This window comes from Cyanistes caeruleus, chromosome 28 (genome assembly GCF_971803275.1).
Source record: "Cyanistes caeruleus chromosome 28, bCyaCae1.hap1.1, whole genome shotgun sequence".
Classification (NCBI taxonomy): Eukaryota; Metazoa; Chordata; class Aves; order Passeriformes; family Paridae; genus Cyanistes; species Cyanistes caeruleus.
Window position 1 is genome coordinate 2,007,546 of NC_141728.1, and position 18,964 is coordinate 2,026,509.

At 49.8% G+C, this 18,964-nt stretch overlaps 1 long non-coding RNA gene across 1 annotated transcript in view; it reads right to left on the reverse strand.

Annotated features, from left to right (window-relative positions):
• The window catches only part of LOC147649008 (uncharacterized), a 769,650-nt gene extending 753,650 nt beyond the window's left edge, over positions 1–16,000 (reverse strand). Inside the window, exon 1 of the long non-coding RNA XR_015279683.1 lies at positions 15,840–16,000. This is a non-coding gene — a long non-coding RNA (uncharacterized LOC147649008). The remainder of the gene's footprint in view (positions 1–15,839) is intronic.
• Positions 16,001–18,964: the final 2,964 nt, after the last annotated feature.

Here is an 18,964-nt window from a genome sequence, read left to right on the forward strand (position 1 = left end):
GCAGCTAGCTTTAGTAACCGGAGCAGATCACCCATTTCATGGCTCCAACCTTCAGTGCCTGATGGGCATGGACCTAAACATGCTCACCCCCCAAGTGCAAGCCGAGGGCCTGCGGGCCCAGGAATCATGGCAACCTCCCGAGCCACTAGAGAAGCTATCTACTCAGCCTGCAGAGTTGTTGCCAAACCATCCCCATGGTCTACTATAAGACAGAGCAAGAGCGAAAGTTTCACTCAATTTTCAGACCGTTTGCAGGCAGCGGTTGACTCTTCGGCCCTGCCGGCTGAAGTGAAAGGCCCGGTCGTAGCAGAATGCCTTCACCAACAGTGCAATTCAACCGCCAAAGAAATTTTGCGGTCCTACCGGCCGGAGCCAGCGTCGCCGACATGACCAAACATGTTGCGAGGGAAGAACATCTCGCCACAATTCAGGCAGTTGTGCAGACGGCAGTCGTTAACGTAATGGCTTGCTTCAACTGTGGTCAGTCGGGCCATGCTGCAATCAACTGTCCACAATCAGGGAAACCTCCTCCTACATGCCCCTCACATCCCCCCCGCCAGACCCGACCCAGGGGGCCTTGCTGGGCTTGTGGGAAAAAGGGTCATTTTGCTAAAGACTGAAGTTCCAATTTTCAAGGAAACGGGAAGGGGAGGGAGGGGAGGGGGCAGTCGGGCTGCGTGCAGCCCCCTCCCACTTCGAATGTGAAGCGGCCCAACTACGTCGCACCCTGGGGTGGGGATCTTCCAAACCCAATGCCTCCATGAGAAGCAGCCAATTTTGCAGCGATGCCAGCGGCCCAGGCGGACCCCTTCATGCCTCAAAAGGCTAGACCAGCCCCCAACACCCCAGCCCCTGGGTGGCCATGGCTGTAAACTGTGATAACCCTCCTGTGGTTTGGGGGATTTAGTGTCTTTATGACATCCCTACACCTCCTTGGACACACTCCCCGAACCTTGTCACCATCAGCGTTCCATTTTTAATTGACACCGGGGCAGATGTCATGGTTATCTCAGAGACCCACTGGCCTACATGCTGGGAATTAGAAGAGGCTGCTATGGTGGGTGGAGTTGGGGGTACATCCTGGGCACGGAAAAGTGTTCAGCTAATTGCAATTACAATCCACGCCAAGAAAGGGCCTGAAAAAACCATCACTATCTTCCCATATGTCCTGCCAAAGACTCCGCCCCTGCTAGGAAGAGATGCATTGAGCCAGCTGAGAGTTAAGGTGACAAATTCATCTTAAGGGCCACTGCCAAAGACCCACTCCCGCCAATCAAGCTGACATGGAAGTCGTCTGACCCAGTGTGGGTCGTGCAGTGGCCCCTCTCCAAGCCTCGAATGACCGCCCTTCTCAAGTTAGTTGAGCGTGAGCTGCGACATGATCATATTGAACCTTACACAAGCCCATGGAATACCCCAGTTTTTGTCATCCCAAAGCGATCGGGCAAGGGTTTTCACCTGTTGCATGACTTACGGGAAGTAAACAAAACAATCGAACCCATGGGCCCTGTACAGACATTGTTACCTATGAATTCAATGATACCGCAGGGACAGCCCTGCGCAGTGCTGGACATTAAAGACTGCTTTTTCTCGATACCGCTGCATGAAGAAGACAGGAAACGGTTTGCTTTCTCCATCATGTTCCCAAATGGCCAGCGTCCAAACCTGCGTTTCCAGTGGAAAGTGTTACCTCAAGGCATGGTCAACTCGCCCACCATCTGCCAGATCACAGTCGACCTAGTGCTGACACTGGTTTGGAGTAGTGACCCAGCTGCAACCATCATACAACATATGGATGACATCCTAGTCACTCACCCATCAGCGACCCAGGTAGAACAACTTATTTCAGCCATCTCAGCAGCACTGGAAGTGAAAGGATTCGGGATTGCTGCCGCCAAAATAAAAAGAGGACCATGTGTGACCTTTCTGGGGGTCAGAATTACAGACTATTACATACCCCCTCCCCCCAGATAAAAATCAAGAGAGACATTCAAACCCTCAACAACATGCAGCAATTAGTAGGATCCTTACAGTGGCTCTGCAATATTGTATTGGTACCCCCCAAGGTCATGGCCCCTCTGTGCGGTCTCCTGAAAGGAAAGCACCCATGGGAATGGAAAACTTTGACACCGGAGGCAACTAGCTCCCTAGACTACATCGAACAACAGATACACTTAAGCACGCTTTCTAGCGTTTCCCAGGAGGGGGAGTGGGAGCATTAGCCCAAGGGCCCCCCGATAAGGCTCGGCCGATACAATGGGTAGTGCTGGGAAAGCCATCATGCACGTTCTCCCCCGGAGTTGAGTGCCTCGCTAATTTGGTTGCAAGGGGCAGAAAACTTGCTCTGAGTCATCTTGGTATTGAGCCATCCACCATATACCTACCTGTTCGTAAACAGATCCCAGCACAGTCACCTGCGGTATTAGAGTGCTTTGTTTGCCCTAGCCCTTACAGGATTTGGGGGGGAGATTCAGTATGCCATCAAACCACCTTGGACACGGTTTTTAACAATCATAGACATCAACCTTCCACAGAAAGTCAAGGACTGGCGCTTACCAGGACCAATGGTTTTCACTGATGCATCTTCAACTACCTCGACCGCAGCCGTAGTGGCAGTCAAAAGAGCAGTGGCACTGCGTAAAGATGACTTATTATAATCTTTCAGTTCAACAGCTAGAGGCGTCAGCCGTGGTCCTGGCATGCAGACTGTTCACCACTGAGCACCTCAACATCGATTCAATGTCTGTGGCCAAACTTTGTCCATGTCAGGGCCAGGAGTAGCAATGTCCACAACCGCCATAATGCTGGAAAAAGCATTGTATTCCAGGAAAGGCACCATATCTGTTATCCACATTAACAGTCATGACCCAATTAAAGGATTCTTTCAAGCTGGAAATGATAAAGTGGACTCTGCCACCAAGGGGTTGTGGACCCTCAAGGACACGCACCAACTTCACGAATTACTCCACATCAGGGCCAAGGTGCTAACCAAGAAATGTGGAATTTCTGCCACCGACGTGAAACATGTAATAGCCACGTGCCCCCATTGCCAAAAAGCACTGCTATGGTCCTGTGGAATCAACCCTAGAGGCCTCATGGCCTCAGCGCTGTGGCAGACTGATTTTACACTTTGTTAACTGCTGAAGCCCCAAGCCTGGCTAGCCGTAACCGTTGACAGCTATAGCGGAATGATCGTGGCTACGCAGCACCAGAAAAGCAACTCTCAAGTGACCATCCAACATTGGCTGACGGCCGTGGCATGGCTCGGCATCCCGAGCTGTATAAAAACTGATAATGGAACAAATTTTGTCTCTAGTTCCACAAAAGAGTTTGCTTCTAAATGGGGCATCACTTTAGTCCACGATATCCCTTATAACAGCACCGGTCAAGCCATAGTTGAGCGTGCCAACCAGATGCTGAAGACAAAACTAGAGGTGCTGGCTAAGTCAGAAAATTTTTCCAGCGCCATTCCGGCCAAAGATCAAGCGTGCTTGTTAGCCACTGCCCTATTAGCATTAAATCAGTTTTCTAGAGGAGACAGTAAAAGTAGCCCTGCCCAGAAACATTGGGCTACCCAAGCACTAGAAGGCCTGCTAGTTACCATCAAAAATGAGCTAGGTCAATGGGAGTGCGGGTGGCAATTGGTCCTAGCCAGACATGGGTATGCTGCCGTTAAAAAAGATTAGGCGAGATTAAATGGTGTCCTCTGAAATCCATTAAGCCAGACCTTAAATTGAATACACAAGGTGATGCTAATGGAAATGTTGAGTTTCTATTTACAGGACTACTCCCTTGGATGCCACTATAACCTGTATTCCAGAGCGGAGAAAATGAAGAACGAGCCTGCAAACACCCTGGCCACTTCCTGGAGTTCACCCCTGGTAAAATCCATGCAACCCTGGTACTGTTGTGCAATCCTGGTCCTGTGGCCACTGATTGTGGCACAAGCCAGGTTTGATCCCAATTTCCATCAGCCATACCGATGGGCTCTTCGCGATCCCGTGAACAATAGAGTAATACAAGAAGTCACTACAGCAGGCACCCCAAGGTTTTCTGTGCTCATTCGAGATATTTTCCCCAGCGTGGTAACACATGACATCCATCCTCGTTCTGAGCTGTAGCAGTCATACTGGTGTGGTGTTCAGCCTCCAAGCCTGGCAAAGACTATTGTTACCAGCTAGGACATTGGTTTTGTGGCTATTGGGGGTGTGAAACAATAGTCCTGAGTAACAGGTGGGCACCACCAAGAGCAGATGAATTTCTGCAGGTAACTTGGGGTCCTATGGGCTGTATGCAGCCTAGTTTTAATTTCATAGGACAGGTGTTTTATGGCTTTTACGATGACCGGTCTAAGGTCTGTCATCGAATGATCATGCACGTCTTACAGCCAACCGACGCAAGTTGGACCACAGGAAGAATGTGGTCAGCATTCTTGAATAAGCCAGGCAAAGATCCCGGCGAAGTGGTACAAATTATCCAGCTCCCAATTGTGAGGCCTAAAGCAGTTGGCACAACATTGTAGTACAGTCAGAAAACTCACAATTCAACAATTTGTACCCATTGCCTACACAGGAATCTTCTCCCAGTGAATCTAGAGCAACCGCTTCTCATTTGCTTTACCAAATGCTAGACGCTACCTTTTTGCCTTTAAATCAATCTAACCCCAATGCTACACAGTCTTGTTGGCTATGCTATGATACACAACCCCCCTTCTATGAGGCTGTAGCTCTTAACAGTTTACCTTTGTGGTCCAGCGCTCAGGCCCCGCTCCAATGCCGCGGCGGATCACCATCTCGTAGGATCACTATTAGTCGCATGACCGGGCGGGGGGTGTGCTTGGGCGAAACAACCACCGCTGACGAAGAGGTTTGTGCAACTACCATACAAACAGACAGATCCAAGAAATGGGCAATCGCCCCTTTGTCCGGCACATGGGTTTGCCACTGCACTGGGCTGCAAAAGCCCATGTGTTTTTACCGAAAACTTGAACGCTTCGGCTGACTTCTGTGTGCTAGCTGCTGTCATCCCCAGGGTCCTATACCATTCCGGAGAAGAAATGAACCAATACCTTGAGCAGGCCAGCCACCTTCAGAAAAGAGAGCTGCTAACAGGACTATCAATAGCAATGTTGCTCAGACTAGGAGTGACCGACGCAGCCACTGGTGTCTCAGCCCTGGTAACCCAGAGTCGGAGTCTTTCACAATTACAGATGACTGTAGACGAAGATCTGCAAAGGATCAAAAAATCTATATCCTTTCTAGAAAAATCAGTCTCCTCACTCTCTGAAGTTGTCTTACAGAACAGGTAGGGTCTTGATCTTCTGTTCATGCAGCAAGGAGGCCTCTGCCTCACCCTGAAAGAAGAGTGCTGTTTCTATGCACACCACACCGAAGCTGTGAGTGACACCATGGCGGAACTACGAGAAAGACTGACCTGACGGAAGGCAGAGAGAGAAGCCCAACAAAGCTGGTTTGAATCCTGGTTCAACCAATCCCCGTGGCAGACCACCCTAATATCCACCCTGATTGGACCTATTTCAATGCTAGTCTTAGTTTGACTTTTGGACCCTGTGTGTTAAACAAACTAACAGCTTTTATCAAAAGACGCCTAGAAACAGTTAATGTTATGTTAGTCCAATGCCAGCAGTTACTTTAAGTTTCAGTTTTAAAAGTTTTGGACATTCATCACCTTTTAACTGTGTTTTAGGCTTTCAGCAACTAACAGTTCCAATTCTTATAACAGTGCTACCTGTTGCAATTTATAGTGCTAATTTTAGTCCCCTTTGTAGTTCTTAAAGTTTACCACTTTAGATAGTTTTTAATACATCATGGGAAGGGGGGGAAATGTGGAGAAGTTCAGGGAGTTAGACTCACCGATCGGATGATTTCGTGCTGTACGAGGAGACAGGGCGTGCCTCCCCCCCCTCTCTCCCTCCTACCCTTCTTCTCGTCCTGGTCAGTGCTTGACGGGAGCAGGCAGAAGTGACGCTGCCAACTTATGGAATAAGAAGCAGAACAGCTTCCTAAAAAACGCCGTATTTCCATCCACCACATTGGTGTCTGTGTGCATATGGTCCGAGCGGGCTTGAGGCAGCCGCTGTGTCGTCCTCGAGCCAGGCCGCCCTACCTAGGAACGGCGGCATGCAGCTTGTGAGGGCACGAGCACATCTCATCAGCTGGGTCAGTTGAGTACTTCTAAATAATGTCAAAGTTTTCCCACCTGGAATTGTACGATGTCAAGAGAAGGAATACTGATCTTCCCCTCAATTTGTGTTACCAATATTCTGTCTCTTATTTCATGTTCTTCTTCATTCAGGAGTTTCCATCTCTCCTGTTTAAATGGCCGTGTCTAAGGACATCTCTTAACGAGAGCAGCTGCATCTGTGTCCTTCCCATTGCTCCCAGACTTCCTCCTCTAGCTGCACTCTGGGCATTCCAATGGCTCTCAACTGAGTGGCTTCACACTTGGAGCTTCAGGGAGTTGCCCAGTCTTTCAGAACTTCAAATAACTCATCATGAAACATCTTAATTGTGTTTATGGCTCTTACAATTCCCTTTGTCTTTATCTAAAAATGTTCCTGTATGGATATCCCTGGTGGATAGTGGGCACGTCAGATGCTGCTGGGTTGTGTCACATTGCTGAGGGGAGAGTTTTGATGTTTTTCAAATGGGATCACGTTTCCATTTTTTCTGTGGGCCATGAAGAGAAACTTGCTGTGCCTCTGAGTCTCCCCAGTTGCTGAGCCCCAAAGGACACAAAGGCGCTGAGTTGTGGTTCCCAGTGCAGTGGTGGCACTTGGAGCTCCCTCCATGGGCACAGCAGAGCTGCCGTGTCCCACAGAGTCCCTGGCAATGCAGGGATGAAGGGAACAGGCCAGGCTGTGGGGATCAGGGCCAGGGCACGGCCAGGGATTTGGGCTGGTTGTGAGGCCAGGGCAGGACGCGGCCCTTGGCCTTGCTGAACCTCATCCAATTGTGCTGGGCCCATGGCTCCAGCCTGCCCAGATCCCTCTGCAGAGCTTCCTGCCCTCCAGCACAGCCACACTCCCAGCCAGCTTGGGCTCCCCTGGCAGCTGCCTGAGGGGGCCCTGGGTGCCCTGGGCCAGAGCAGCAATAAAGAGATTGAACTGAGCTGGCCCCAGCCCTGAGCCCTGGGGACACCCCTGGATGTGGCTCCATTCCTCAGCTGCTCTGGGGGCCAGGGCTGGGATGAGAGCCCAGCCCTGAGATGGGGGGCTTTAGGGACAAAGGCTGATGGATTGTCAGCCAGAAAGGGACTTGATTTTCAGATCTGTTCAGAGTGATTTAGGAGGTGCTCAGGATCAATATCAACTGGAGATTGCTGATATCAGTGCATAAACAGAAAGCTAAATAGGATAAAAAAAACCTCAGCCGTATTAATAATACAGTATATTCTGTTTGAATACACTTCTGAAATCTGTATAATTAACCATAGAAGAACTGAAGACTTATTGAATTATTCCCAGGGAATTGTCTTGTTAGAGCAATTTGAAATCTTAATGAGTTTTTGGGACTGAATTCCTGGACTGAAGAGCTGAAGACTGAACAAGCCTCTGGAGAAGTAAAACTCATCAGGGAACCTCCCTCCAAGTTGCTGAGGATCCATCCTCAGCAGAGCAGGAATGAACAGATCCCAGGCTTTCCAGGCTGCTGAAGAGCTGTGAGCTCACATGCATTCCCAGGGGCTCCTTGGGGACATCCCAGGGCTCCTTCATCTTCCTGAGGGTCGTGAGGTGACAGTCCCAGGGCTCCAGGGTGACAACAGAGGTGTCTCCACGCTGCCAAGGAGCCAATTTGTCACAGGCAGCGACAGGAGTCCAGTGGTGACATCCCTGTGCTGCTAAATAACAGTGAGGTCACCGACACTGCCAGGGGCTCCAGGGTGACATCCCAGCAGTGCCCAGGCTGCCAAAGAGCCGGGATGTCACAGACACTGCCAGGGGCTCCAGGGTGACATCCCAGCAGTGCCCAGGCTGCCAAAGAGCCGGGATGTCACCGACACTGCCAGGGGCTCCTGTCATGGGCACAGTGGGAGCTTCAGGCAAAGGTTATTAGAGAAGCTCCTGTTGGGTCACCTGGTGCAGAAGGAACCCCCAACACCCCAATTACACCCCAAGATCCCCCAAGCCAGGACCCCCAGGATTTCTCAACTCCTTCTGTGAGAGGAGCCTGGGAGTGCCTGGATCAAGTCCCAGCCCCAGGATTTGCAAAGGATTTTTGTGTAAAGGATTATACAGGTGGAATTGAACCTTTGTACAACTTTGTCTCTCAAAATGAACAGCAAAGCAGAAGTATTTATATACATATAGATAAGATTGATTAGGATTATGACTGGACAAAAAAGTCTTAATCAGAATTATTTACTCCACTGTATAGTGGCTATAACATCTATTTTAACATAGTGCCCTAGGAAAGAAAAAACATTGAGATGAAAGAGGCCCTCAGGCTCCTGAGCTGGACAGAGCTGACCCAGGGGTTTGGACAGTTCAGAGCCTTCATCCCTGAAGACCCCTCAGTGACCGCCAGAGTGAACTGTGCTTGCCCAGAAGGGTGTGGATCTCATTACCATATGGAATGGGGATGGGAGGGGCCAAAAACGAATGTACATGAAGCAAATTGTGCAATCCTATGCATATGGAATACCTTGGGGGATAAATAGAGAATGTACACCTTGTGACGTTTGCACACATCTTTGGAGGTTCAATCCCCCGTGTGCCCAGCACCTGTCAATAATAAATAATCAAACGTACTTTAAAACTCCTGCAGTTTTAGAGTCTTTCCATGTGTCAGTTTTGGGGAGCCAGGCAGGAGTCCTCTCTATCCCCCTGTGGGAGCACACGGGGGATGGACTCCCCAAGGCGCGCCCCGGGATCTTCTCGGGGTACTCCTCAACTGGTGCGCTCAGCGCAGGGATAGACGAGGAACCTGCTGCCCGTGGATCAAAGGGTTTGTATTATAATCCAGCCTCGGGGGGTCTGGACTAAAGGGCTGCTGCTGCTGAGCCGCAGGGAGACGTCCCTGCGCGTAGCCTCGTCCCTGCTGGGGTAAGGTGGGCTTGCAAGTGACCATGGGTCAGTGAGCGGTGCAGGGACCGCTTGGGCTGATTGCGCGGCCGGCAGGAGGGGAACGGCTGGGGCCGGCAAAGGGGGGTTCATTGACCAAAGGGATTGGCCACTGGCAATTCTGGAGGTGGCTGGAACGAACCCCTGTGTTAATGCTGCTGTTTGGTGAAGTGTGTTATGTCCAGACTTTTGGTTGTGTGTGAGTGACTGAGACGGTGGCTGAGACCTGGTTAAAACAATTGGAAGTGTAGTGCATGATGTTAAGAGTATAATTTTGGGTTTTTTGTCTTTCACTGTAGGATTTTCAGCAGTCATTTGTGCATTTTTGCAGAGCATTTAGTGATTTGTGTGTATTTCTGTAGCAATATTGCTCTCTTGTGTCAAAAGTTATAATCCCAGCACGTTGGTAACTTTCCTTCGCTTTCTGTGTTGGATACGCTGGGTGTTCAATCTTATCAGTCATAACAAGTGATGGAAGGGCTGAAAGAACGCTCCAAGCCTGGCAAGGCAAATTAAAGGACTATCTCTGCCCCAGAGGTTTGGCCTGGACCCTTGGGAGTTTGTAAACCCAGGGCACCACTGGACAGACAGAGGGAACGAGCGGGTGTTATTAGAGGGAGTTTATCAAAATTCTGCCAGAAAGATCACAGCTTTGGACTGGGAACAGCCCTCTCCTAAAGATCTGGAAATGCCAGAAGGGACAGAAGGGATGCCAGCAATAGTGTGTAATTGTGCTCTTGGGGTGTTTCACTCACAACAGGGACAACATTTTGCGTGGGTATTATTCCAGTGTAAGGTTTGTGCACCACGCTGGCACTGCTCTTCTGCCCAACAGCCCAGGGGGTGCCCGCAGTGTGAGCGAGGACAGGTTGGTTGTGAGCCTGAGATCTTAAAGCCTGTGTGTGGAAGGACCCATTTTGTGCCTCAGACTTGGGTTGTGAACAAAGAAGAGCGGGGAAAAGACTCTGAGAAATTGTGAGGAAATATTTAGGTGGAAATGGGATAAGACAAGAAGGAGAAGATAAAAGGGACAGGACAGGGCAAAGAGGTACCGAGAGTCAGCCCACTGGGATGTGTCTTAGCACATTGGAAAGAAATCACAAGCACTGGGGGCACTGAGTGTAGAAGAATGCCTTGCTTCTCGTGGCCATTGCTCCCTGGAAGGCCTGCACAACCCTGACTTTGAGTTAGCGTGAGTCCTTGGCACAACGTTGTGCTAAAGATCAAAGGAAAACTAAGTGCTAATGTGGCAATGAATAGGATGTGAATTCAGGATGTGAAGTATGGATGTGAATTCTGGATGTGAAATCTGAAAAATGGCTCTTGTGAAGCCCTCTACATGTATCTCATATAGCCTGCTTAATGTATCTTATGAGTTCTGCTAAAGATATCTTATGGAGCTCAGGTGTCATGAGCTGGACCAATAATAACATAGAAATTAATGAATGAATAATGGCAATTATCCAATCATAACAGAACAAGTGTGGCATGTTACCTTACTAACTTTAACTACTGTAAAACTGTAGCTGAAACTGCAACAAAGTGGAACAAGTAGTTGACTCATACTGAGCTGTCTCTTGATTCCTGAACCCCTCTCCTGCAACTGAGAACAAAAAGAGTTCAATAAAATATTGTTCTCACTGGTGGCCGTTGGATCGCCTGGATGATGGTGCAAGGTGGCCCCCAGTAGCACAGCACAGTACAACACCCTGCTGCAGTTTGTTGGGGAGGATGAAACAGGGAAACCTTATGAATATGATTGTTTAGCAAAAGATTTTGAAAATATGAAGCCTAGAACGGAAATAGAAATGAAAGCTCGCTTTGAGTCATAAGATGCCGAGTACGGGTTGGTACATAACCACAGAACAATAGCTTAGCCAGCTAAAGGAGAATCCCTGTTGATGAAACAATGTCCTTCTGCAGACAGAGAGTCCAAAGGTCAAGCAGCAAGAGAGGAATTTGTAAAGCTTTTATAGTTTGAAATGTGACACAGTATGGTAATGTAGTAATTCGTAAAGGCTAAATGAATATTCTTTAGTGGGCGTATCATGTAGTGGTTGATTACTGGGAATTAGAACATTCACAATGGAAAAGGATATTATGTATTGTAACAAGAACTTCACTCTTTTGTTCCCCCCTCTCTCTCTTTAAGCTCTCCTCTCTTGTCCTCCCCACTCTCTTACCCCTGGCTCCTGCTCTCCCCTCTCCAGTCTCTCTCTCCCTCCCTGACCACGTGTACGCCGAGGCTGGCAGCAGAAACGGGTCTCTTCCTCCCTCTACCCAAATAATAAATTCCTTATACCTGAACAGCTTGACCCTGGAGAAGTCTCTCACCATGAGCATTTTGTACATCTATAGCAGCTCATGCTTTTCCTTAGACACCAGGGGAAGTGGGATGAGCTTTGGGGCTGTGATATGTTTTTCTCCCTCTGGAATAACCCTGAATGGCAGAGGGACTGTGGGATCAAAGCCCCCTCTGATCCTTTGGTGTTGGCCCTTGAGAAAGAAAATCAGGCCAACAAAGGGAAGCTCAAACGGTGCTGTTGGAGCTGCAGCCTCGGCCAGAGGTGCATCAGGCTGAGTAAGGCCTATCCAGCAGCAGCCCAGCAAGAACAGAACTGTACTCATTTAATCAGCCCTCCCTTTAGGAGGCAGCAGGAGGAAGAGGTGCACTTGGAAGCTCCATTTGCCCCTCTGCCCCCTCCACACCTGCAAGCTCCATTTCCCCTCCACCTCCTCCTGACAGCTTTAAGGGGGCATCAGCCCCAACACCCCCAGGTAGCCCGATTGCATCCCGGAGCAGAAAGCAGGGACTACAGGCACCCTTGTGGGAAGCAATAGGACCAGAAGGGACAATGGTAGTTAAGGAACCCTTTTCTCCTCTTGACACAGAGGCCTGAGAAAAGGTCACAAAGAATTATCAGAGTGACCCAGTAAACACTGCCAAATGTTTATGATATATAGTCAAACAACATAACCCCGATTGAAGGGACACACAATTGATATTGGAAACATTAACCAAAACTGAGCAGCAATTGGTTCTAAAACCAGCAGGGGACCTGGCAAAGGACCATTATAAAACATTACAAATGGATGGAAAAGAATACTTTCCTCTCCAGGATCCACCATGGGATCCAAATCAGTCGAGTGCAAGGAGAAAGTCAGAAGCTGCCAGGAGTGGAGAGTGAAGGGAGTGGAGAGGGCTGGACCTAAAACCATGAACTGGGCAGCCTTATATGCAATCAAACAAGGTCCCTGGGAATCTCCCTGGGAATTCCCAGATCCTTGGAAGGACGCGATGCACAGACACACACCACTGGAGCCGGGCTCTGAAGTAGGAATACAGCAGCTAGTTCATCTATTTCTGGAACAATCCACGGGGGACATGAGGTGTAAACTCCAAAAGCTTTGGGGGGCAGATGGGTGAAACTTAGAAGCCTTATTGGAAGAGGCATGGAGAGTTTTCAGCAATTGAGAAGAGGGATATAAGCAAGAAATGAAGAAGCTAGTAGCAGTGGTACAGGAGGAAGGAAAAGGGAAAGGAAGGGATGGACAAGGACCACCCAAACAAGGCCCATCTCAACTGGGTAGAGATCAATGTGCGAACTGTGGAGAATTTGGTCACTGGAAAATTGAGTGTCCAAAGTGGAAGTGAGATAGCCAAAAGTAACAAGGGAAAGGAGGGGTGGTTGCAGTCACACATCCACAAGATGACTGAAGGGGACCCGGGAAATCCACCCCAACAGACCCCCTGATTATAAAAATGAAACTGGGAAAAAAAATAAAGAAAAGTAGAATTTTTGCTTGATACTGGAGAAACACTTCTGGTTTTAAATAAGGCCTCGATGCCTATGAGTTATGAGAATTATGTTATGGTAAAAGGGTGTGGTAGTTTAGCATTTAGGGAAAGAAGTGGGAAACACCCCCAGCAGTGATTCCTCTGAGAGAGGCTGTGGGGAGTTCCTTCTGTGCTTGAGATCAAGCCAATAGCTGGCCAGTTCTGACAACTGACAGCATTCTGCACCACTGAAAAGGAACTTCACCTTTGTGAATGCCACCTTTTAAACACCCAAGGCCAGGAACTGGTCTCTTTCTTTGCAGCCTTGAAAGGCAGCAGAGCTGTGGTGTGGCTGGCCCCGCTCCCCCGTGGCCTGTGCGGCCTGGGGGGGCCTGGGCCGGAGCCCAGCTGCTCCCGGGGGGAGATGGAGACTGCGGGATCCCCCCCAGGCCAGGCCAGGCTCTGCTGCGGTGCTGGCTTTCCCGGGAAGCCCTCCGGGTCCCGTTCCAGCGGGGTGGCCAAAGCCCTTCCCAGGGGAGCCCCCGGCCCCCAGGCTGGGCCAGGCCACGGCTGATGACACTCGCCAACACCCCCCCTGCCCCCCGGCCCGCACAGACAGCTCCTGAGAGCTGGCACCAGCCACACCTGAAATCCCACACCACCACTGCCTGCCATGGCTTGGGACACATTTAACCCTTGCACTACACACAGGAGACCTGCAGACTTTAATCCTCTCTCCAGGAAAAGAAAAGAAACAAGTGACACGGAAAAAGACAACGTGAAACATCAAGGACAGTAAAAGAAGGAATCAAGCCTGAGATGGAAGGAGAATGAGGAGATGCTCTAATAAGCTGAAATATTCTTTTGGTAGGGCCATGGAGATGAATAATAATGTTCTGAAAAATAACTCCTTTCATTCATGAAAGACTATTGGGGGATTGAAGTATTCAAGCTGTAGATCCGGGCAAAGGTATCCACTGATGAAGCCAAGCAGATGGTGGAGTAGCTGTGATCCCATGAGAGCTTGAACAGAGAGAGAGGGAGATTGGAGCTGATGAAGACCCTTTGCCTCCACAGAGAGAAGAAGAAAACCTCTATTCTCAGAGATGAAGAGAACCTTTGCCTTTGAATAACTCATCCTTGAAATATACCCCTTAGCTCATGGCCCATTGTCCTGGGTTGCAGTATATTCTATCACCATCCTCATGTACTGTTGAAACCAGGTGAGGCAGTGCTCCCTGCCTCCCCCCCCCCCCCCCCCCCGGGCTACCTTCTGTTAATGGGCCCATCAATGCCCTGCCCCATGACTCATAGATAACTTCCCCCTGTATTGTCCCCTGTTAATGGGCCCACCACTGCCTTGCTGCATGACTCAGAGATAACTTCCTCCTGGACTGTTTTCTGTTAATGGCTCATCAAGGCCTTATCTCATGACTCACCATCCCATTGTGAGATGCTCCTCCCCGAGGGAGGAGCCAAGCATTCCATACTGGATATAAGCTGAGAATTCGAACACCACAGCAGCCCTTACCTACGGGACTTCCAGAGGACAGGAGCTACTGCTGGACTTTCAGCTGAAGACCAGACCCCCTTTCTTCCAGAGGATCACGCTTCAACAAGACCACCTCATCTGGACGACTACCATCACCCTAACAGGGTTCCAGGCTGTATTCTGACTCTGTCAGTGTTTTTGATATTATTGCATTTATTCTTTTTATCATTTTCCTATTAAATTATAATTCTGACTTGCGATCTCTCACTGGTTTGATTTCAAACTAGTACATATTTTTGGCGCCCAACGTGGGGCATTAACCTGAGAGAAAGTCAGAATTGCAATTTCATATTAACAGAAACCTATCCACCATGGTGGTTGGCTTGTCTATATAGGTACTGTATCTTGCTCTCTATATTTTCCCGCACATGGGGAACTACTTGCCTGTTGTATTGCTCCTGTTGAGACCAGGGAATGGTATGAGAATTGCTTTATTGGTTTATTATGCTTATGGCATGATAACCTGTGAGGCAATGAATACCATTCGGAATATATACTCAATTTTGTTTGCTTGTCCTAGTCTGGGCTGCTACATCTGGGACCTTCTCAACAATCGCACCCTGCCCTTGGTGGGAAGAGTGGAGAGTGGTTTCTTCCAGCCTTTCAGGTCAGGCACAGCAGTTTTTAAAAATATTGAGTTCTCTCTGGATGCCAAGGACAGCCTAGTCTTGCTGTTTTGTTTTCTCTGCATGGCCTGCACCATGTACACCATGCTTAGAAACAAAGCACTGTTTGGTGTGGTACAGCGTCTTCTTGAGGAGGAAGAGAAAAGAACCAAGAGCAGAGCAACAGCATCCATGACCACACAGACTGCCACAGAGGAGAAAGGAACCAAGAGCAAAGCCACAGCGTCCGTGTCTACGCAGACTGCCACAGAGGAGAAAGAAACCAAGAGCAAAGCAACAGCATCCGTGTCCACTCAGACTGCCACAGAGGAGAAAGGAACCAAGAGCAAAACAACAGCGTCCATGTCTACGCAGACTACCACAGAGGAGAAAGGAACCAAAAGGGCCATGAGCACCTCCACACAAACAGTCACCGAACCAGAGCAGCCTAAACCGGTAGAAGTTGCCCCCATTCAGAAAAAGAAATCAAAAAGCAAATCAGTCCGCATAGTGACTGATGAGGGTGAGGCAGGACCTTCACACGCAGCGGAGGAGACAGAACCAGAGATTATCACTCGCTCTCTATCCCTAGGTGAGCTGCGTGACCTGCGGAGGGAATTCACCCGCCAGACGAACGAGTCCATCCTAACCTGGCTGCTCCGCATCTGGGACGCTGCAGCAAACGACACCATCCTGGATGGAAGTGAGGCCAGGCAACTGGGATCGCTGTCCCGGGATGTGGTCATTGACCAGGGGATTGGGAGAACCCAAGAAACTCTCAGCCTCTGGAGGCGACTGCTGACAAGTGTAAGGGACAGATACCTCTGCAAAGAAGACCTCCAGGTGCACCAGAGAAAATGGAGCACAATGGAACAGGGTATCCGATGCCTGAGGGAGTTGGCTGTGCTGGAGATCATTTTTGCAGAAGATGAGAGATTTCCTAAGAGCCCAGATGGTGTCCAGTGCACGTCACAGATGTGGCTGAGATTTGCACGGCTTGGACCAGAGATGTACTCCCGTTACCTGGCAACACTGCAATGGAGGGAAGGTGAGGACAGGGTGGGTGTCCTGGCCAATAAACTAAGAATCTACGAGGACACTGTCACTGCCCCGTTTCGCACCCATGTCTCATCTGTGGAAACAAGGCTGGCTGAGCAAGTCCGGAGCTTGATTGAAGAGGGCCATCAGAAACTAAAAAAAGGAACTTAAAGAAGAAATTTACCACGTCTCCCCAGAACCAACAAGAGTCTCTGCTATTAGGAGTAGGCATTCCCCAGCCAGGGAGAAAGGATACACTCCACGAGGTAACCTCTGGTTTTTTCTCCAGGAGCATGGAGAAGACATGAGGAAGTGGGATGGAAAACCCACCTCCTCCTTAGCAGCCCGGGTACGTGAACTAAAAAGAGGGACAACTACCACAAGGAGCTCATCTAGAGCCAGCGCCGCTCCGGTCTCTCGTGGCCAGAACATCAGAAGGTATAGAAATGATGATATGAGTGATCCTCTTGAAGGGACATCAAGAGCATATTCACCGGAGGAGAGCAACGTGCACCATGACCAGGATTAGAGGGTCCCTGCCTCTAGCCAGGTAGAGGAAAGGGACAACCGGATCTATTGGACAGTGTGGATCCGATGGCCTGGCACATCTGACCCACAAAGATATACGGCTTTGGTTGATACCGGCGCTCAATGCACTCTAATGCCATCAAGGTATGTGGGAGCGGAACCCATTTCTATTTCTGGGGTGACAGGGGGATCCCAGGAGCTCACGGTACTGGAAGCTGAAGTGAGTTTAACTGGGAATGAGTGGCAGAAACACCCCATCGTGACTGGTCCAGAGGCCCCATGCATCCTCGGCATAGATTACCTCAGGAACGGGTACTTCAAAGACCCAAAAGGTTATCGCTGGGCTTTTGGGATAGCTGCTCTAGAGACAGAAGGCATCAGACAACTGAGTACCTTGCCTGGTCTCTCAGACAACCCTTCTGCTGTGGGACTACTGAGAGTTGAAGAACAACAGGTACCAATTGCCAGAGCAACAGTGCACCGTCGGCAATACCGCACCGACAGAGACTCTGTAGTCCCCATCCATACGATGATTCGTGAGCTGGAGAGCCAAGGGGTGGTCAGCAAGGCTCGTTCACCCTTTAACAGCCCCATATGGCCAGTGCGTAAGTCCAGTGGAGAATGGAGACTGACGGTGGATTACCGTGGACTGAATGAAGTCACGCCACCACTGAGTGCAGCCGTACCAGACATGCTGGAGCTTCAGTATGAGCTGGAATCCAAGGCAGCAAAGTGGTACGCGACCATTGATATTGCAAATGCGTTTTTCTCCATTCCTCTGGCAGCAGAGTGCAGGCCTCAGTTTGCCTTCACCTGGAGGGGTGTGCAGTATACCTGGAACCGATTGCCCCAGGGGTGGAAGCACAGTCCTACTATCTGCCATGGACTGATCCAGACTGTGCTAGAAAAGGGTGAGGCTCCAGAACACCTGCAGTACATTGATGACATCATTGTGTGGAAGAACACGGCAGCAGAAGTATTTGAGAAAGGACAGAAGATCATCCAGATTCTCCTGAAGGCTGGTTTTGCCATCAAGAGGAGCAAAGTCAAGGGACCTGCCCGGGAGATCCAGTTCCTGGGGGTAAAGTGGCAAGATGGACGGCGTCAGATTCCCACTGAAGTCATCAATAAGATCACTGCGATGTCTCCACCGACCAACAAGAAGGAAACACAAGCTTTCCTAGGTGCCATAGGCTTTTGGAGAATGCACATTCCTGAATATAGCCAGATTGTGAGCCCTCTCTACCTGGTTACCCGCAAGAAGAACAATTTCCATTGGGGCCCTGAACAGCAACAAGCTTTCGCCCAGATCAAGCAGGAAATCGCTCATGCGGTAGCCCTTGGTCCAGTCAGAACGGGGCCAGAAGTGAAAAACGTGCTCTACTCTGCAGCCGAGAACAATGGTCTGTCCTGGAGCCTTTGGCAGAAAGTGCCTGGTGAGACTCGGGGTCGACCACTGAGATTCTGGAGCCGAAGCTACAGAGGATCCGAAGCCAACTACACCCCAACAGAGAAGGAAATTTTGGCCGCCTATGAAGGAGTCCAAGCTGCCTCAGAGGTCATTGGTACTGAAGCACAGCTGCTTCTGGCACCCCGACTGCCGGTGCTGGGGTGGATGTTCAAGGGAAAGATTCCTTCCACGCATCATGCCACCGATGCTACTTGGAGCAAATGGATTGCCCTCATTACACAGCGTGCCCGTATTAGAAACCTGAACCGCCCTGGGATTCTGGAAATTATAACAAACTGGCCTGAAAGTGAGACTTTTGGATTATCTTCTGAAGAAGAAGAGCAAGTGACACGTGCTGAGGAAGCCCCACCATATAATGAGCTACCGGAGAGTGAAAGACGATATGCCCTCTTCACCGATGGTTCCTGCCGAATTGTAAGCACTAACTGGAAATGGAAAGCTGCTGTATGGAGCCCCACACGACGAGTTGCACAAGCTACCGAGGGAGAGGGTGGATCGAGTCAGGTCGCAGAACTTAAAGCTGTCCAGCTGGCTTTAGATATTGCTGAAAGAGAGAAGTGGCCGAGGCTCTATCTCTACACTGACTCCTGGATGGTAGCTAATGCTCTGTGGGGATGGCTGGATCGCTGGAGAAAAGCCAACTGGCAGCGCAGAGGGAAACCCATCTGGGCCGCTGAGATTTGGCAGGACATCGCCGCTCGGGTGGAGAAGCTGATCGTGAAGGTTCGACACGTGGATGCTCATGTACCCAAAAGTCGGGCTAATGAAGAGCACCGTAACAATGAGCAGGTGGATCGAGCTGCCAAGGTGAAAATATCACAGGTGGATCTGGACTGGCAGCACAAGGGAGAATTATTTTTAGCTCGTTGGGCCCATGATGCCTCTGGTCATCAGGGACGAGATGCAACGT